Source organism: Aotus nancymaae, unplaced genomic scaffold (assembly GCF_030222135.1).
Source record: "Aotus nancymaae isolate 86718 unplaced genomic scaffold, 86718_ANA_hifiasm-v0.15.2.pri h1tg000033l, whole genome shotgun sequence".
In the NCBI taxonomy this organism is placed as follows: domain Eukaryota; kingdom Metazoa; phylum Chordata; class Mammalia; order Primates; family Aotidae; genus Aotus; species Aotus nancymaae.
This window is the reverse complement of record NW_026988447.1, coordinates 25,188,238-25,210,158: the sequence shown is the minus strand read 5'-3', so window position 1 is coordinate 25,210,158 and position 21,921 is coordinate 25,188,238. Positions and strand designations below refer to the sequence as shown.

Sequence of the window (21,921 nt, the reverse complement as noted above, 5' to 3'; positions counted from 1 at the left end):
TGTTCCTTAGCGTAAAATCAGACCTGCCTGAAACACTTCAGAACAATTAGCAAATTGTCATCCATTTCCTTCTTCTTATACCCTGGCCCCCCAGGGGAAAACAGAGAACTGTCACAGTGGTAATTGGAGGCATTCTTCTTCCTTTACTTTTTTCCTGCTGACTCTTAATCCAAGCCTTATGCAAATACAGTTTTAGGCTTTACAGAAAATGAGCAAAATTTAGCCTCAAAAAGCCAAACTTATTTTCCAGTTCCATGATTTCCTCCTTCTTGGTATTCCACAAGGGAGCTCATTTCCATTTCATACCCCTGAGAAGGAGTATTATCATATCATCATGAAGAACTAAATTAGTTCCTATTATCCCTGTGCCATAGTGTGAGGTCAGCCAATTGGAATTTATCCTTGCTGACCTTAGAGCTCGAGCTGTTAGGGCACAGTAAAACCAGGCTGTGAAGGTGCCTAGTGTTCCTCTTGAGGAATTAAAAAAGAAAAAAGAAACAACTATCACTCAGGTTTTGATAAGGAGAAGAGTAATTTCATGCCAAGTGATATGGGCACTGTGATTGGAATCTTTCATCATTAATTATTATTTCTGAGAGCAAATGCACTTGAGAAAGGTCAGTACCCCTCACTTTTAAGCTCTCATCATCAGGTACAGCATTAGATTCACATGCCTTGCGAAATTGCAGTTGTTTAGTGGAGGCTTGAGCCTCTCGCGGGAGGAATAGCTCATTAATCCTCACAAGCTGCTGCTTTGATGAGCCTGCTTTTCTTCTTATTTTTTTCCTTACAATTTTCAGTTTCTCTAGGCTCTGTTTGGGCAAGTGAATGAGCCACGAGGGCTAGAAGTGGTTTGACTTTCAAGCTAGCCAAGTATGCAGAAGGAGTTAACATAGCAGGCCTGAGACTGCAGTTCTTAGACAGGATGGCAACCATTAGATCTGTTTGCAAAGCTGGCTGTTAGCAGATGTCTTGGATTTGGAGAAGGCTCCTACCATCCCCAGAACTGGTGAGTTACTGTCTACCAAGTGCTTATACAAATAATGTGGTTCATGCCGAACACCTGTTTCCTTCTGGAAGTCTGGAATTTTGCTACATGCCAGGCAGAGAGTGCCTATGTGACTAGCCCCCGATAAAAGCTTTGGACACTGAGTCTCTAATGAGTTTTCCTGGTAGACATGTCATGTATTGCTGGAAATAGTACGCACTGTACGTTAGTTTACTGGGAAAGTACTCTTGGAAGCGTGTACCTGGTTTTCCCCACACTTGGCCCCATGTACTTTATACTTTGCTGATTTTTGCCTTGAATCATTTTGCTGTAATAAATCACAGTTATGAGTACAGCTACATACTGGGTCCTGTGAGTCCTCCTAATAAATCATCAGACCTGGGGATGGTCTTGGGGACCCCTCAATACACAAGGTATAATAAAAGGAAGCCCACTCCACTTTTCACTGTGACTTTTAAGATTAAAATCAGAAGTTGTAATTTTTTTATTATTTGATATCACTTTAGTTAACCTTTAAAATAACTTAATCATAGAATTATGAATTCTGAGAGAGCTTTTTTTTTTTTTTTTTTGAGACAGAGTCTCACTCTGTTGCCAGGCGCCAGGCTGGAGTGCAGTGGCACAATCTTGGCTCACTGCAACCTCCGCCTCCCGGGTTCAATCAATTCTCCTGCCTCAGCCTCCCGAGTAGCTGGGACTACAGGCACATGCCACCACACCCAGCTAATTTTTTGTATTTTTAGTAGAGACGAGGTTTCACCATGTTGGCCAGGATGGTCTCGATCTCTTGACCTCATGATCCACCTGCCTCAGCCTCCCAAAATGCTGGGATTACAGGCTTGAGCCACCGCTCCCAGCAGAAAGCTTTATGTAAATTGTAATTTTAGAAATAAGGTACTATTGTTGATTCTATACTTAAATTAGTTATTTCTGTAATAGTGTACTATATTCTACTCAAATTGGGTGTTGTGGCAGCTTTTATTTTTAAAGAAGTTATCTAGTGAGACAATTATTTTCTCGGTAATACCACTAGTTTTATGGAGTGCTACACTATAAAGGCTTGGGGTTCTGATTGAATTATTTTCCCTGGAGAAGAAAACTGAGTTGAATGTTCTGAGAAATAAATATATTATGTTTGAAAAATATGTTAGAGACCAGAAGCTATAACATTGCCAGGTTATTTTTTTTTTGAGATGCCTGATATAAAGAACTATCGCTTCAGGTGATTATATTAAACATTATGTTAGAGTATGTCAAAATCCTTTAGAAATTCTTTGGATGGCTACAATTATTGCTTAAAATTTTAGTAAAATTTAACGGGACGATGGAGGGAATATTGGATTAAGTTGGTTACACAGCAAGTGAGGGGCAAGAGTGGGAAAACAAAACTTCTCCTTAAGAAGGGCTCACTCTTCTATTCTTCTCCAGTTGTGTGCATCTTATATGCAGAGGCACATGAGTATCAGTGGACCTCTGCTGACCCAGAGGCTCTTGTGTCTATAAATGCGACTGCTAGCTACAGGCTGGCTAACTCCTAGTGCCGGAATCAAAGTCCTATTTTCTCAAGACTGTATCCTCCAGAGTCAGAATGGATTGCTTCTAATATGTATTAATAATACTATGCTTCAACTTTCTTTTTTTTTTTTTTTTTCTTTCTCTAAGTCTCCCAGATAACCTTGGAAAGGTAGCCACTTAACTGACAAAATCGAGGCTTGAAGAGGGCAGGTTTTTTTGGCCCAGAGAACGCCAGGGCTCTTTATACCTAATCACCCCTGTCATGTGGCTGAACCCCCTGAAAAGCACCTGGAATGAGTTCTGGTTTCAGGGGCAGGACTACCATCTTTTTTTTTTTTTTTTTTTTTTTTAGGTGTGAGCCACTGGGCCCGGCCCCTAGGATACTATTTTTTTATTATTATTATTATTATTATTATTATTTATTTATTTATTTTTTAAAGAGAGAGAGAGAATAGGAAGGAAGAAAAAGGAAGAGAAAGAGAGAGAGAATGGGGAGGAGGGAGAAGGAAAAGAAAGAGGGAGAGAGAATGGGAGTATTGCTTTCTTGCCCAGGCTAGAATGCAATTTAGTAATGGGTATTGAAAACCTCTTGTATACTGATAATTATACTTAATGATGTAGTCAGGAAGGAATAAGGGAAGAAGATAACAAACAAACAGCCAACCAATATTTCATTTAAACCTATGAAATGCTATGCGATTACTGAGGAGTGATTTACTTCCAATTATATAGTCACTTTTGGAATAGGTGTGAGGTGGTAATGTATGTTTTGTGTATTTGAAGTGGAGAGTTCTATAAATGTTTATTAAGTTTACTTGTTCCGGGTCTGAGTTCAAGTTCTGAATATCCTTGTTAATTTTCTATCTCATTGATCTATAGAATCGTTAGCTCTTCTTGTTACATTGATCCTTTTGCCATTATGTAATATCCTTCTTTGCCTCTTTTGATCTTTGTTGCTTTAAAGTCTACTTTATCAGAGGCGAGAATTGCATCTCCTGCTTTTTGTTTATTAGTTTATTTTTACACTCTGTTTGATTGGTAAATCTTCCTCCTTCTCTCTGAGTCTTTGTGTATTGTTCCATGTAAGATGGGCCCGGATGCAGCATACCGATGGGTTTTGGCTTTTTATCCAATTAAAATATATATAAGTTTAATACCGGCGTTTGATGCTAGCTGGCTGTTTTGCCCATTAGCTGATGTAAATTTTTTATTGTGTTAAAGTTCTTTGCTTTTTGATATATTTTTGGAAAGGCTGATATTGGTTGTTCCTTTATATGTAAAGTGCTTCTTTCAGAAGCTCTTGTAAAGCAGGCCTGGTGGTGGTGAAATCTCTAAGTACTTGTTTGTTCGCAAAAGATTTAATTTTTCCTTCGCTCATAAAGCTTAGTTTGGCTGGATAGGAAATTCTGGGTTGAAAGTTCTTTTCTTTAAGGATGTTAAATATTGGTCCCCACTCTTTTCTGGCTTGTAGGGTTTCTGCTGAGAGATCTGCTGTAAGTCTGATAGGTTTCCCTTTATGGGTAACCTGACCTTTCTCTCTGGCTGCCCTTAGTATTTTCTCCTTCATTTCAACCCTAATAAATCTGGCGATTATGTGCCTTGGGGTTGGTCTTCTTGAAGAATATCTTTGTGGTGTTCTCTGTATTACCTGGAGTTGAATATTACCCTGCCTTGCCAGGTTGGGAAAATTTTCCTGAATGATATCCTGAAGAGTATTTTCCAACTTGGATTCATTCTCTTCATCACATTCAGGTACACCTATCAAACGTAGATTAGGTCTTTTCACATAGTCCCATATTTCCTGGAGACTTTGCTCGTTCCTTTTCATCCTTTTTTCTGCATTCTTGTCTTCTCGTTTCATTTCACTGAGCTGGTCCTCGACTTCTGATATCCTTCCTTCTGCTTGATCAATTCGACTATTTAAACTTGTGCATGCTTCGCGAAGTTCTCGTCTTGTGTTTTTCAGCTCCATCAATTCACTTATATTCTTCTCTAAATTGTCCATTCTCGTTAACAGTTCGTCAAACCTTTTTTCAAGCTTCTTAGTTTCTTTGCATTGGGTTAGAACAAGTTCTTTTAATTCACAGAAGTTTCTTATCACCCACGTTTTGAAACCTGCTTCTGTTATTGGAACACACGTGTAATCTATTAAGCCTTGTTCCGTTACTGATGAGGAATTGCAATCCCCTGTAGAGGGAGAGGCATTCTGATTTTGAGTATTCTCTGCCTTTTTACGCTGGTTTCTTCCCTTCATTATATATTTGTCCGTCTGTCGTCTTTATAATTACCGACTTTCTAACTGGGTCTCTGACGTCCAACTTGTTGATTCCCTGCGCCGAGATCTGAGCAATCCACTGAGCCGGCCAAAACAGTGGTGTTAAGACTGATGGTGCTTTTCTGCCCGGGAATCTCCGGACTCTGCACCAAGAACTGGCGTGCTAAGGCACCAGCAAAACCGCCACGCCGGCCACAAGAGTCGCCCTGGCGACCCGTGGAGCTCCTCCACTGGGAATCTCGTGGTTCGTGAGCAACTAATATTCGTCTGAAAGTGTGGCGTCCTCTCGTTCTCTGCGCTTTCACTGGGAGGTACGTGCCCGAGCTGCTAATCATCAGCCATCTTGGATCTCTCTCTCTGCTTCAACTTTCTTCTAAACAGAGCTCTATCTAGTTCATCAACTAGAATCCATGTGCTTATGGATATGAGGTTTGGAGCAAGATACCAAATCTGCCTGTGAACCCTATGTTGTGATTTAGGCCACAATGTTTATTTTTTTGAGTCTTGTCTTGTAATTTATGAAATGGCAACAATATAACCTAATGCACAGGTCTGTAGGCGTAGATGAAAAGCTGCTATGTAAATACAGGACCTACAGACTATCCCTGAAACCTCTTGGTAAGCATTAAATAAATAGCAGAAATTCTGGCCAATCTTTTGTCCATTGGGAGATCACAGTCTTTGACAGACAGATGGTCAAGGAAGCATACATAAGTAAGTAAAATGCATTTGTATTCAACTCACTTTAGAGCAATTAATCTGAGTTTCCCATGTGAGAAATAGTTTAATTGAAAAATCACTGTTTGGAATTCAAAGCATTTTCTCTCAAGAATTGTGACCTGAAGCCCTGTTTGTTTTCTCTGTATACTTTGTTTTAACAACATGGCATGTCTCTCCTTATTAACAACCACATGGGCCTCTCATTAAACCTTATTTCAGTGATTAAAAATAAAAACCTACTTCTTTGTGACTCCTCCCCCATCTCATGATTCATACTATGACACCAAGTATTTTAAATTTTAGATTAGGACAAATTTGGTGAAAATCCATTTAGTCATGTTCTGGGAATATAGTAACAGATAAGCAGGTAGCTGTAAACTTTATTTCCTTTATATTTTGAGATGATAATTATAGACACTGACACTTACTTGCTCCTCTCCCTAACTCCAACTAATATATTGACAATGCTAATTTGTTCTTGATAATGTGGTTCTAGTAGATGAATGTTAAAATCTCCTTTGAAACTTTATATATTATCTAAAGATGTTTGGGAGCAAGCAATTGCAAAACAAAGCAAGCCTTAGATAACATTAGAGCAAGTAAGGGTTAAGGAGAAAAAAAATTAAAATGTATTGGGCAAGCTAGAGAGTTAATTGACAGAGAACACATTTCATAGCACTAGCTTGGAAATATAAAAAAGACCAGAGAGAGTTGAAGCCAAAGAGAAAAGACATATTTTCTTTTAAGTATAATGCAGGCTGGGTGCGGTGGCTCATGCCTAGCACTTTGGGAGGCCAAGGCGGGTGGATCACCTGAGGTTGGGAGTTCGAGACCAACCTAACCAACATGGAGAAAGCCTGTCTCTACTAAAAATACAAAATTAGAACAAATTAGCCAGATGTGATGGTGCGTGCCTGTAATCCCAGCTACTCAGGAGACTGAGGCAGGAGAATTGCTTGAACCTGGGAGGCAGTGGTTGCAGTGAGCAAAGATCCTCCATTACACTCCAGCCTGGGCAACAAGAGAGAAACTCTTGTCTAAAAAAAAAAAAAAACCAAAACAACAATGCATAGAAATTCATCATATATGAGTAACCCAGACTTATCCACTGCCATAGTCCTAGTCCCCCTGTACTCTTGTTATTCATTGTGGTGTGTGATGCCCTTGCTGCACCATGTGGACATTGCCAAGCTATTTATCATGTTTCATGCTCAACCCAGAATGACCTTTGCCTATCAGTCTGCTTAATAAACATGTGTTCAATGTGTAAGACTCATATGTTGCTCTCTCTGTAAAGGCTTTTTGACACCAATCCAGGTAAAACTGATCAGTACTTTCTTTAGATCTTCTCTGTATTTAGTAATTACTTAGACCAGAGTACCCATAATATTGTATTGTATTTGTTTCCTTATGTGACATTTTTCTTTAGATTATAATTTTCTTATGGGCTAAGAACCTAATTCATCTTTATATGTAGGTGGCACAAAAAAAATCTACTTTAGATTAGTGACCAATTATATAAGTGAAGACAACAAGAAAGAAATAAATAAAGAATAAAAGAAGGAATGAATAGGATCTCATAACTTTAATAAAATGGTACAAAAAAAACCACACAGTGTTTTTCTCACCTAGGTTTAAGCTACAGGGAACAAAATTTCTTCTTTCACACGAGTGTTCAAATATGACTGATTACAAAATGATCAAAAGAAAAACAAAAATGAAAGAAAATATGAAAATTTTTTATCACTAAAGTATTCATTTTTAATGGATGAATTATAATTGTGTGGTCTGAGTAATATCATGAATGCAAATACAAGACCAAAGAAGAATAAAACCCAAATCCTGGCCTTCACATTTTTTCTTTGACAATGGAAAATTTCAAACTGAAGATAGCTCTCAGACATTTCAGTTGAAAAGTCCAAAAATCAGGTGGACACAAGCACTGATGTTTGGCAGGAGGCTAGAAGACATTTTGCTTTCCTCAAAGTCATAGTTTGGCCCTAGAGTATTGCCTTACTATGGTCTACTTCATTTACCTATTTATTTTTCTACTTTTAAGTTACATTTCAGGCATCAGTGATTTTCTAAGATGTTAAAATATGGGCCTTGGCAATAGCAGTTCCTAAGGCCGTCCAAGCTCTGCATTCCAACATCAATCACATGAGATGTTTATTGGCATTAAGACACTTTCTCATTATAAAACACCAAGAGAAAATGCTTCTTAATAAATTTCATTCATAACTGACAGTGCTAGTCTTGAGGTGAACAATAAACTTTGAGCAACCTCAGTATATGTAATTATCAACTGAAGCTATTGGTATTAAGACCTACCATTAGGCATACAATAACTACATGGATTTGTTAGCTGCTAAGACTCTGGAGGTTTTGATACCCAGCTGTCACCTGCTCCTTTTAGATGGTCCTCATGAGCAGGCCTTGCTATTTAATTATTTGTGAAGCCATCAAACTCTGGTTTTCTAAGGTGAAACTAGAACAAATATTCACTTTTAGAGACACTTTATCAAACTAAATGTACATTCTATAGAGCTGAGACAAAAAAAGAGGCTAAAATGTATATTTATTCACTTCAAATGTACCCATATTAAATAACTATTAAATGCTAAGAAGTGTACTAAGAACTTAAAACAATATAAAAATGAATATTACTTTGACTGTGTTCTTAAGAGCTTGCAAACAGTAGCTGAGGAAGATAAAGATAACAGTGAAATATATAACTAAAGCAAGAAATAAAATGATAACTTCAGACTTATAACTATTTTTATAGGGGCTTAAGGAAATAGGATTCTCTTCAATCTGAGGATTGATCCTGGAGATGAGGGCCTATGTGGGACGGTGAGAGTGGTCACACCCAGCCCTGGAGGTCAAATTTAAAGGTACAGGCAGCTCCGAGCCCTCTTCGAGAGCACAAGGCTATGCCAAACCAGGCGAGCCTCTCTGGCATACCTGTGTGGGAGGCAGTAGTGCAGAGAGGTGCCCAACATGAGCACCTGGTTCTGTCATCTGCCATGGCAGACCAGGGCACCACAGCGGGGGGTGCACGTTCCCAGGCTGCATGCACAGCAAAGGCTGGAACAACTCCACCTGGGGGGACACACTCGGCTTTCAAACTCACAGCAGTGAGCGGTTTTTTACTTTCAGACCCACACCTCCTGGGTCTAGATTTTTGTAACACAGACTTCTTCCTGGCAGCCACCTGGCATGGGAGTAGCCTACTAGTGCCGTGGTTAGGGTGTAGGGCTGGCAGCCACAAGGTCGCCGGTTCCAATCCTTGGTAGAGTCAGGCTTGACTGAGGCTTGAATGCAGGAACCTGTTGGGGAGTCCAGAAGCTGGAGGCTGTGAGATATTGTATTTTTTGTCACCCACAAATGTCCCAATCCAACTGAATGGTGCCAGAATCTAAGGATGTAAATTTGTCTTGCCTAGGATCAGCTCTTCTTATGGCAGAACTTCTCCATCTAGAAGACCATAGTCAAACTGGTCCTAGGCTCAAAGAGTTAATTACAGGCCCCACAACCCTAGGGCATTTTCCTATAATGGAAAGCAGGGTGGGGGAGGAGGCCTGGGCCCTCAGGGCATTGTTTCAGCCTTGGTCACGTGGCCACCCACCCTTCTTTGGATTGTTGTGCTCAGAGGTCCCTCCCTAGAAGTTTATACTCCTAGGCAGCTTTATAATCAGCCCTATATTAATGGAGCCTTTGCTAGGGAATGTTGGTACCCGTCACCCAAGCCTCACTGGCCTGGTTCAGAGACTCACTGATACGAACCACCCATCCCAGCAGTCCACATGTCTTTACGGTGGTCAATGGAGGCATGTAGACAGTGAGTGTGAGGACCCATGATGCTGCTAAGTGTGATTAAACCCAGCACATGGGAGGCCCCAATGCATCTTGGGCACAGGGAAATTACAAGATGATATAACTAGGGAACTGCCCAGAGCTAGCACCATAACTGGGGGATGCCCCAGACCTAGTGATTGCAATCAATTACCAGGGATACAGGCTTTCCTGTGCTCAATTTTAGATAGGTGCTACTCTTCCCAAGATAAAGCCTCCTTTAAAATGCATCCTGGAGAACTGGGACCAATGTGACACATGATCCTTGAAAAAGAAGAGGCTCATTTTTCTCTGCCAAATAGCGTGGCCAAAATACCATCTGCCGAGTGGAAAATCCTGACCTCATAAGGGAAGTATAGATTATAACACCATTCTACAATTAGACCTGTTTTGTAAGAGCAAAGGTAAGGACTGTACCCCATATTCTACTAACCCCTCCTCAGGACTATCCCCACATCTAGGACTCCTTGTGGCTCCTACCTCTACCAAGGCTGACCAGACCTCCTCAGCTACAATAACCCAAAAGGAGCCAGGGGATGCTGAAACAGTCAAGGCATCTCAGGCAACTAGGATGCCCAGACTCTGCCCCCTATAAGCAGTAGAAGGCCAACCAAGGTGCACATTCCCTTTTCACTTTCTGACTTAAAGCAAATTAAGGCAGACTTAGGAAAGTTTTCAGATGACCTGGACAAATACATAGATGTTCTGCAGGGCCTGGTCAATCCTTCGAATTAGACTGGAAAGATATCATGTTATTGCTTAGTCAAACCCTAACCAGCAATGAGAGAGAGGCTGCTCTAGCAGCAGCTCAAGAGTCTGGGGACACCTGGTGCTTTAGTCAAATACATGACCAAATGATGCCAGAGGAAAAGGATAGATTTCCTACAGGTAGATAAGCAGTCCCTAGCATGGACCCTTGCTGGGATCCTGACTCAGATCAGGGAGAGTGGAGTTGTAGGCATTTCGTGACCAGCATACTTGAGGGATTAAGGTGAACTAGGAAGAAGCCCATGAACTATGCAATGTTATCCACCGTAACAGGGAAAGTAAGAAAACCCAACAGCCTTCCTTGAGCAATTGTGGGAGGCCTTAAGAAAGTATTCTCCACTGTCACCAGACTCCATCAAGGGTCAATTAATACTAAAGGACAAGTTTATGATGCAATCAACAGCTGACATTCAGAGGAAGCTCCAAAAGCTGGCCCTGGGCCAGAACAAAGTCTAGAATCATAACTAAACCTAGTAACCTCAGTATTTTATAACAGAGACCAGGAGGAACAGGCTGAAAGGAACAGGAGAGACCAGAGAAAAACCGCAGCCTTAGTTATGGCCTTCAGGCAAGCAGACACAAGGGGCTCAAATGAGGGAAAGGCTTGTGTTAGCTGCCAGTCTCACAGAGCTTATTACCATTGCAGCCTAACAGAACACTTTATAAGAAATTGTCCCCTGAGAAGTTCACCACCACCTCATCCTTGCCCACTGTGCCAAGGGGATCACTGGAAAGTACACTGTCCCAGGGGATAAAGGTTCCCAGGGCCTGAGGTGTCTAACCAGATGACCCAACAGCAAGACCAAGGGTGCCCAGGGCAAGCACCAGCACACATCATCACCCTCACAGAGCTCAGGTAAAGCTGACCATAGAGGACCAGGAGGTTGATCTCCTGGACACTGTTGCAGCCTTCTCTGTTTAACTTTCCTGCCCTGGATGGTTGTCCTCCAAGTCTGCAACTGTCCAAGGAGTCCTAGGGCAAGCAGTCTCGGGATATTTCTCCCAACCCCTAAGCTGTAACTGGGGAGATATACTTTTCTTCCATGCCTTCCTCATCATGCCAGAAAGTCCCACTCCCTTACTAGGGTGGGACCTGTTAGCCAGAGTAGGAGCCATTATCTATATCTCATGACAGAGGAAATCCCTCTCTGCTGCCCATTATTTCAAGAAGGGATTAAGCCTAAGGTTTGGGCAATGGATGGACAATTTAGATGGGCAAAGAATGCATGTCCAATTCAAATAAGGCTAAAGGATCCCACCTCTTTTCCTTACCAAAGACGGTACCCCCTAAGACCAGAAGCCAAAAAGGGGCTACAGGATATTGTAAAGTACTTAAAAGCTCAGGGTCTAGCAAAGTCTTGTAACAGCCCTTGTAACACTCCAGTTTTAGAAGTACAAAAACATAATAGACAATGGAGGCTGGTGTAAGACTTCAGGCTTATTAATGAAGCTGTGATTCCTTTGTACCCAGCTGCACCTAACCCTTACACCTTGCTCTATTAAATACCAGGAGAGCCACAATGGTTTACAGTCCTGGACCTTAAGGATGCCTTTTTCTGTGTACAATTACATCCTGACTCCCAGTTTCTGTTCACCTTTGGAGACCTTTAGACTAGAGTTCTCAGCTCACCTGGACAATGTTACCCCAGAGCTTTCGAGATAGCCCCCACCTGTTTAGCCAGGCTCTAGCTCAGTAATTTTTCACATCCAAGACCTTAGTAATTTTTTACATCCAGGTACTCTGGTTCTTCAATATCTAGATTACTTACTTCTAACTGTGAGCTCAGAAACCCAGTGTCAGAAGGCCACTCAGGACCTCCTAAACTTCCTTGCCACCTGTGGATATAAGGTTTCCAAACCAAAAGCCCAACTTTGTAGGCAAGAGGTAAAATATCTAGGGCTTGTCTTGTTTAAGGGCACTTGGGTCTTTGATAAAGAATATCTCCAACCCATACTGGCCTTTCTCCCTCCAAAGACCTTAAAACAGTTGCAGGGATTCTTGGGAATAACTGGCTTTGGCTGATTGTGGATTCCCAGATATGGTGAAATAACAGAACTCCTATACACTCTGATTAAGGAAACCCAAAAAGCTAACACCCATCTAGTACTATGGAACCCTGTAGCTGAGACAGCCTTTCAAACCCTAAAGCAGGCGCTACTGCAGGCTACAGCTCTAAGCCTTCCTACAGGGAACAACTTTTCCCTATATGCTACAGAGAAGTCAGGAGTGGCACTGGGGGTTTTCACCCAGACTCAGGGGACCATGCCACAACCATTGGCATAATTAAGTAAGGAAATTGATGCAGTAGCAAAAGGCTGGCCACACTGCTTGTGGGTTGTAGTCACAATGGCTACATTGGTCTCAGAAGCTGTTAAAATAGTGCAAGGGAAAAAATCTAACTGCATGGACTTCACATGATGTAGCTGGAATTCTGTCCTCTAAAGGAGGCTTATGGCTGTCTGACAATTGCCTACTCAAATATCAGGCCTTAATGCTTGAAGGGCCTATACTTCTGCTGCACACATGTGCAGCCCTCAACCTAGCTAGTTTTCTTTCTGAGGAAGGAGCAGACACAGAACATGACTGTCAGCAGGTTATAGATCAGAACTACATGGCTGGAGAGTATCTCTTAGAAACTCCTCTAGCTAATCCTGACCTTAACATATACACTGATAGAAGTTCCTTTATGGAAAATGGAGTTCAAAAGGCAGGATATGCAGTAATCAGTGATCAAACAGTGCTTGAAAGTAATTCCCTTCCTCCTAGAACTGGCGTCTAGCTGGCAGAACTGATAGCCCTCACTCAAGCTCTAAAATTATGAAAAGGAAAGAGAATAAACATATACACAGATTCCAAATATGCTTACCTGGTTCTGCATGCTCATGCTGCCATATGGAAGGAAAAAGAGTTCCTAACGTCAACAGGAACTCCCATTACATATCATAAGGAAGTTTTGGACTTATTACAAGCTGTCCAAGGACTGAAAGGGGTAGCAGTCTTAACTCTTGGGGTCACCAGAAAGGAGATGAGAAGGTAGCAGAGGGCAATTGCTGAGCTGACCTAGAGGCAAAAGGGTAGCTAGACAAGAATTTATAGAAGGACTTTTAATATGGGAAAACCCCCTTCAGGGAACTAAACCTCAATACTCATCAGAAGAGGTGGACTGAGCAATCTCCTAGGGACATAATCTTCTTCCTTCAGGATGGCTAGCCACTAAGGAGGGAAAAGTACTCCTACCTGCTGCCAGCCAGTGGAAAGAACTTAAAACCCTGCATCAAACCTTCCATATGGGTATGGAGAATATAGATCGAATGGCCAAATCTATATTTACAGAAAAAGGTCTCTTCAAAGCTATCCAACAAATAGTCAAAGGATGTGAAATATGCCAGAAAAATAATCCTTTGGAACATCACAGAGCTCCTCCTGGGGAACAGTGAGCCAGTCATTATCCAGGTGAGGACTGGCAAATGAACTTTACCCATATGCCTAAGTCTTGGGGATATTAATATCTGCTAATATGTGTAGATACCTACACAAACTGGGTTGAGGCTTTCCCCTGCAGAACAGGAAAAGGCCAAGAGGTAATAAAAGTCCTGATTAATGAAATAATCCATAGATTCAGACTCCCTCACTGTCTTCAAAGCGATAATAGCTCTGCCTTCAAAGCTGCTGTAACCCAAGGAATTTCCAGGGTATTAGGAATACAGTATCATCTCCACTGTGCTTGGAGGCCTCAGTCCTCAGGGAAAATGGAAAAGATGAATGAAATTCTTAAAAGACACCTAAAGAAACCGGCACAGGAAACCCACCTCCAGTGGCCTTCTCTATTATCAATAGCACTCTTAAGAGCTCAAAATTCTCCTCAGAAAATAGGACTCAGCCCCTATGAGATGCTTTATGGACAACCCTTTCTTACTAATGATCTTGTATTAGACAAGGAAACAGCAGATATAATAAAAGATATAATCTCCTTGGCTAAGTACTAACAGGCTCTTAGAACCTGACCTGAAGGCCACCCTAGGGAAACAGGGAAAGAGTTGTTCTGCCCTGGATACTTGGTGCTTGTTAAGTCTCTCCCCTCAGACACTCACTCTCTAGGCCTATCTTGGCAAGGACCATTTTCAGTTATTCTGTGTATCCCAATGACAGTTAAGGGGTGGGAATTGACTCGTGGATTCATCACACTCGGCTGAAGCCTCGGACACCTCCTGAAGAAAATCATAGGCCCTCCACTCCACAGCCTGAAGTTCCAGGAGATGACCCTTCATACACCTGAGAGCCATTAGAAGATATACGTTTGCTCTTCCAACAAGATCCCCAGAAAAGTAACTGCTCATGAGTCTAATTTACAGCCTGACATTAACAGGACTATCACTCTTAACTTTGCTACCTGTAACCAGACTCTCAAACTCCAATTATTCCTTTCATAGTGGCAGGGAAAGCCAGAATAATAGAAAAACTTGGTACTGGCATTAGAAAAGTTACTACCTCTACTCAGTTTTGATATAAGCTATCTCAGGAGTTAAATAACAACACTCAAAGGTTGCTAATTCTCTCTGCAGAGATAGCTAACTCTTCAGAAACAGCTTAACTCTTTCTCTGCCATAGCTTTTCAAAGAAGAAGGGCCCTAAATCTGCTAACAGGGGAGAGAGAAGGAACCTATCTCTTTCTAAGAAAACAATGCTGCTACTTTATAAACCAATTAAGTGTTGTCTTAAAGTTAGAAAACTCTGGAATTAATCAAACATAGGGCTAAAGACCTTCAAGAAACAGAATCATGGAGCTTGTTTAACAACTGGCTGTCCTGACTCTATCCTATCCTAGGCCTGTTTATAATCATTCTATTATTGTTGGCCACTGGGCTTCTCATTGTTAACCTTCTTGTCACATTCATTTCTTCTAGAATTAAAACCATAAGGCCTCAAATGATCCTGCAAATGAAACCCCAGACATCCTTGGCTCATGAACTCTATCATGGACTTCTGAATCAAAGAGACACAACAATTATAAATGTTTTTGTGCCTGACAACAGAGAATAAAAATATGTGAGGCAAAAACTAATAGAACTGCAAAGAAAAATATACAACATTTGCTATTTTAAGTGAAGATATAAACACCCCCTCTTTTGTTAATGACAGATCAAGAAGGCAGAAAATAAGGATATAGTTAACTTGAAAAGCACCATCAATCAACTTTATATGATTGGTGTCCTTAACATGACACATATTGTCTACAAATTATTTGCAACTGATGTAATACTTAATGGCAAGAAACTTAACATTTTCCTCCTAAGATTGGGAATGAAGTAAGAATGTCCTTAAACATTCTTAGACAAAACTATATTGGAATTCAGGTCATTAAGACAAAGAAAAAAAAAGGCATATGGGTTGGGAAAGAACAAATTAAAATGTCTTTCTTTACAGATAACATGCTTGTTGATGTAGAATTCCTCAAAGAATGAACAAATACAAAAACAAATCTCCTGAAACTATTAAGTAAGTATAGACTAAGGAGACATAATGACTAAATACAATGTGACATTATCGATGAAATGCTGGAAAATGAAAGGAACATTGGGTAACAACTAAAGAAACTGGCATAAAGTATGGACTTTAGTAATGACACATCAGTATCAGTTCATTAACTGTATCAAATGTACTACACTAATATTAATGTGTAAATAATAGGGAAAACTGGGTGTAGTGTATGTAGAAACTCACTGTATAATCCTTGAAATTTTTCTGTAAATCTAAAATTGTTTTAGATAAAGTTTTTTTTAAAAAAATAAATTAATTTTGGGGAGATAGCTGTCTGCTTAGAGACAGAAGAGATTAGCCAAAGTCTCTGGTCTGTAGAATAATTCTACTGTTTGACTACAAAATGGGCACTTGGACAACTGAAAAAAAGAAGTGAGTAGCCAGTGAATCAAAGCAGCAATCACACTGTTACAGAAGTTCTCAGAAGTGGTATACAGTCTGCTTACATTAGAAAAATGTTGCAGAAAAAAATGTCCATGTAAGCTAGCATTAGAGTCACTTAATCTTAAATAAGTTCCTAATCTTCCTGTGCTTAAGTTTCCTTCTCTGTAAAATGGTAATAGATGTATCATTTCTCTGATATAAGTGTTAGGAGCACAAATGGGTTAATAATGAAAAACACTTGGAATGGTGTCTGGCAGAAAATAAGCACTCAGTTCATCATCATCATCATTAAATAAGTTATAAAATGCAAGCTTGAAATGCATGTGGAATCTTCTCTGATGTTTTTAAAATCAAAATGGTTTATCTAATTTCTCAAGCTTTTTTTAGGCACCTTTCAAGGCAATATTTGTAAAAGCCCATGAGGCATGAGCAAAAATGTATGTGTTGTGATCTTCTATGTTCCTGCAATTTCTACCTTGTTTTTCTTCTACTGTTGATTTGAGACCTGTTATTTCCAAGAGGAAAAAGAAAAGCAAATTCTATACAAATACTCTGAGTTTCTGGTGGAGTTAAAGCATTGAGGGACAAATGTATCCTTTTGACAGTAACACAAGGTAATGTGCATTTTTGTTTGAATTTGTTCTCTCTGCTCTGGGCAGGGACAAAGCTTAAAAGGAGTATCCAGGGCATGGTAGCTCTTCTCCAAAAATAAGCTATTTGTGTGACATTCCTTTCTGGTTGTCACTTTTCTTTGTGTCAGCTTGGAAAAAACTGACAGAATCACTTTGTCCATATAATTCAAACAATAAAACATTGAGTTACGTAATTTTAAGGTGACTTCCAATTCCAAGATTCTATGATTTCAGCTATTTAAGGTAAAGTTGGAAAAGAGTCTTTTAAATGTTATGTTTGTCTAATAGTAACTGTGTCATTTTTCAGACAATGATAATTTGTGCCACAATTAGGAAAATAAATCCTTATGTTCATTCATGATGAAGTCTAATATTCTAAGGCATTGTGATATTGTAAAATAATGTATTTGTTCTTTGTCCCCATTATACAACTCTTAAAATCTTTGGAATCTCCAAAGTGATGTCTTTTTGTATGCCAATGAGTTAATTGATGGCTGGTAGTCCCTAGGTAGCTGCAGGACATGAGCTAGTCACAGGAAAGACCAAGGCATAATTAGAAGGTTGCAACTTTCTTCTCTGTCCCTGAATCTCTAGGGAGAGGAGAGGGGCTCAAGGTTAAGCTAATTATCAATGGCTAAGTATTTACTCAATCATGCCTACATAATGAAACTCATAAAAATCCAAAAGGACTGAGTTCAGAGAGCTTCCAGATAGCTGAACACGTGGAGGTTCCTGGTGGGTGGTTCACTCAGAGAAGGCATGGATGCTACATGCCTCTTCTCACATGCCTGCCCTATACTTTTCTTCATCTGTATCCTTTGTCACATCCTCTATAATAAACCAGTAAACATAAGTGTTTCCCTGAGTTCTATGTGTCACTCTACCAAATTAATTGCAAGGAGAGGATCACAGGAACTCCTATCTCCTGCTGGCCAGTCAGAGGTACAGGAAAAACAACCCAAGGCCTGCATTTGGCCTACAAAATGAAGGGGGGCAGTCTTGTGGGGATGAACCCTCAACCAGTGGGATCTGATACTATCTCCAGGTAGATTGTGTCAAAACTGTATTAAATTAGAAAAACCCAGCCGATGTTCACTGCAGAACTCAGTGCTTGCTTGCTCTTGGGGAGAAATTCCTACATATCTGGTGTCAGAAGTGTGTTGTGAGAGTATGATAGGAGAAACTGAGTTTGTTTATTTTTCCATACTCTGCACAGGTATCATTTAGTATTATCTTTTTTTTTTTTTTTTGGTCACTTCCTTTACTAAATGTAAGAGCAATGTTTGATGCTTATAGGGGTAGATTTTTGAAGGCAATTGAAAATACTGAAGGTTTGAATAACAAATACAAATATATATGCATATATGCATGCATTTATATATATGAATAAGATTTAAGCAGAATAACAGTGCATTTATTACTAGTCAGTCACCTACTATCTTAAGATGAGATTATTAGTTGTTCTTCCTTAATATTCTGGGACAAGAGGAAATAACTATTAACAAACCACTAGAGATTTCAATTTGGTGTCTAGAAAACATTTTCTGGAAGACTAACAACTTTGAAATGAGTACCAATGCAAAGAAAATTTTCTGTAAAGATAATTTGAAATTGGAATAGATGTTCTTCTGATAGGATGTTTCTTGGGGAATCATGATGAAAGTATAAAGGAAGGCCCCTTTGGGATCTGAACCTTTTAGTGTGATTTAAGTTAGACATTATTCCAGCTATACACATTTGCTCAACAGGGCTGTAATTGAAGCTGTATTACCAAGCAGAAGTGTTTGATTTGTTATTCTCTAGAGATTCTACTGATCAAAGATTTGTGACTTTCACCTCAGCCTCACTTTCTCTGAGGTTAAGGTTTTGTAATGAATTACTTGTTGATGTTTCTATAACCTTTTCTCTCATTTGAAATTTTGGTCAAGGAGAAATCAGTTTCTCTTTGAAAAAAAAAAAAAAGATGAGTCTTTGTGGCTTAAGCATAATTTGTAACTCTTTAAAACTGGTGAAATTCTGGAGCTTAGTTAAATTGACAAATCTGAACTGTTTTCTTGAGTGACCAAAATTATAAAAGACTCTCTGTGAGGTCAAAATAAGTTCTAAACCTAAGAGACACTGTTCCTGCAGTTGAGAGGCATCTTAGGTGACAAACATCTCATGAGAATGCTGGAGTTTATCACTCTAGCGCTCATGATGTGAAATGTTCTCACTGGAAATCCCTTGAGAAGAACATACAAGGAACCTTGTGTAATCTAGTGAGCATGCATAAAGGCTGATCACCTAGTACCTGTTGGGAAAGGCAGCAAAGGAAAAGTGACTTACAGAGTGCCTACATAAATTTGTTATGGGTAACACATAAACAAGGAACAACAAACTGTGGAAGGCCACAGGAGGCCTCTGAGGAGGAAGGCCTCTCCATGCCTCATGTTCCAGTGCAGAGTGACCTAGGCTCTGTTACCATAAACATTGTGCTCAAGGACGTAGAACCCCTTCATAGTACTATGACATAGCCAGACTTGTAGGCTCCTTGTAAGGTCCATGTTCTACCAGCTGTACATAGATAATAAGCTAAAGATAACCACATGTTCTTGTTTTGTGGAACTCCCAAACCACTGCTGTTATCAGTCTTTAGAATGACGCACCAGTTCTGGCTCACTGATTCAGTTCTGGCTCACTGATTCACTCCACCATCACCCTCTCCCCACTATCGCTCCACCCCTACCCTGTAGATCAGAGTGCTTGTAACCAATAAATAATGTGGATGATCAGAGTTCAGGGCCTTCACAGTGTTCTCCAAAGTAATGAGCGATGGCCCCCAGTACCACTATCTCTCTTAATCTGTCTTTTTCTCATGCCTTTGTCACCACTGAACATGGGGTGCTCACGAGTGATGTAGGGCTGGTTCCCTACTGTGCCTTAAGCACATAAGTTACTTGAAACCACTAAGACATATAAAAGGGAAGAACCAACTCAAGGGTGACACCTTAAGGAACTATTCCCACAGTCAGCACACTTGGTCCAAAAATCTTCAGTCTTTTGATCCTCAAGAGGAAAATGTAAATTATGAATAATTATACATCTAAAACCAAGTCTTCCTCATTTAGCAGAGTTAGAAACATCAGCTGAATTCATATTTAATAGTTGTGGCACCTCTTCGTGCAAATATTTAGAAAATTGGCCATCCATAACTTGCAATGACCCCAAATTATAGTGTCCAGAATGGCGTACCTTTGAAATACATAAACTAGTTTATCTGCATGCTCAATTTGAAAAATTTGACTCTAAAATAACAAAACAAAAAACAAGTGGTAGAGCTATTTTCAGTGGTACCTAGAAACCTCTAAAAGAGGTTCTGATAAAGTCATTCGTTTGTAGGAGAAACAAAAAATTATCTAAAATAATTTCTGAATTGAAAAAAGACTTCTGAAATTTCTTTTCCTTTGTCAGCTCATCCATCTATTTATACCCCATTTTCAGAACATCCTTGCTTAGACTTTCCTCTCCTTCCTCTTTCTCCTTCTGCTGGCTCAATTTCAGAAATATCCTATGTCCAACCATGATCAAAGGTTTAACTTAGGGACATGATTAAAGAATTCCCTGAGCCTCTTCAGGACCGTGTTGTATTTGCTAGAGAATTTGAATTAAACATTCAAGCAATGATCCCAGATTCTCTGATCTGTATCAACTGATTCACATATTACTGTCAGAAAGTAAAGCCAGAGATTAAATAGCAAAGGTGAATTGAAGTCATCATTTAGAGAACTTGCACACATTTTCTAAAGCAGATCCCCAATGAGCCCACTGTACTGCTAAAGCTTTACTAGATGATATCTCCTTAGTTTTCCAAAAAGTGGTTGATTGGAACAAAATACAACCATGCCAACAAAATATTGATGACCCTGTAATGTAATACTATGAAAGATTTGAAAATCTTTTAAACAATATTCAGACCTATCAGAAGAAAGTTAGCTAATCAACAAAATAATACCCTTCTTAACTCAAACTGTATAAACAAATTAGGAGAAAAACTGGCAAGTATAAAAAAAATACAATGGCCCCATTTGGGCTACCTGTTGAACGCATGATATGCTTAATTTTGACTATCAATGTCCCATACTCCAACCAAAGGCGGAAAAAAAAAAAAAAAGAAAAGCTAAACAGAGAGGTACACCAAATAGGGTCATGAGTTTGCAACTAAAACAATTTTCCAACCAATTCATAGCCCCTCAATGGCCTAATAAATTTCAAAAGTAATCTTTTCTCCCATTTTGCAATTACTGAAAATTCTTGAACATTTCAGAAAGGATTGTGGAAAATTAAAATGGAAAAAACAAACAGCAATAGACCAAAGAAAATGAAGAATAAGGATGTTCCAAAAACATCAAAGGGACCTTCTTTTATTTTCTTCTGTAGGAATGTCTTTGGGGAAATTAGAATTATTTTAAATTTGAAATATAAAATTTAAAATAAATTTAAATTTTACCTTTATATATGTATATAAAATTTTATAAAATATTTATATAAAATTTATATTAAATTTTAAAATTCAATATAAAATTTAAATATGAAATTTCAATTCATCTTGCCATAGATGAGATAAAATTATTAAATAATGAAGAATTATAAGAGCTATTAAAAGTAGCACCCAATCAATTGTGGTCAAAATGCTCCACCAGTATTGAGAAAATTATCTCGGCTGCCCCATTCTAAATCCAAACTGATCCACCAAAACCCCTTCTGAACCTTAAGCAACACCCTCTGAGATCAGAGGCCATGGGAGAAATGAAGCCTATAGCTTTAGATTATATAAGAAGAGGCTTAATTACTCCTTGTACAATCCTATGTAACACTCCAAACCTCCCTGTAAGAAAACCAAATGATAGAGGAGGGAGATCTGTATAGGATCTGAGAGCAATTAATAACACAATCATTTCTTGACATCTAGTAGTATCAAACCCATATACATTGTTGATATTCATCTTAACTAAAGGTGAAATCTTTACTGTAATAGATCTGTGTAGTGAATTCTTTAGCATTCCTATGGATAAGGATAGTCACTTTCTCTTCAGTTTCAGTTGGAAAGACAGAAAATACACATGAAAGTCATGCCTCAGGGATAAACTAAGATCCCAACTTATTTTTCACAAATATTATAAACAGACTTTTAGAATTCTGACTTCTCTAAGAAATTTGTTTTGATGAAGTACATAGTTAACATCTG

At 39.4% G+C, this 21,921-nt stretch overlaps 1 long non-coding RNA gene across 3 annotated transcripts in view; it reads left to right on the top strand.

Annotated features, from left to right (window-relative positions):
• The first annotated feature begins 764 nt into the window (after positions 1-764).
• LOC105718325 (uncharacterized) overlaps positions 765-21,921 on the top strand; it is a 268,420-nt gene continuing 247,263 nt past the window's right edge. For all 3 annotated transcript variants that reach the window (XR_002477807.2, XR_010345371.1, XR_010345369.1), the window contains exon 1: positions 765-1,009. This is a non-coding gene — a long non-coding RNA (uncharacterized LOC105718325). The remainder of the gene's footprint in view (positions 1,010-21,921) is intronic.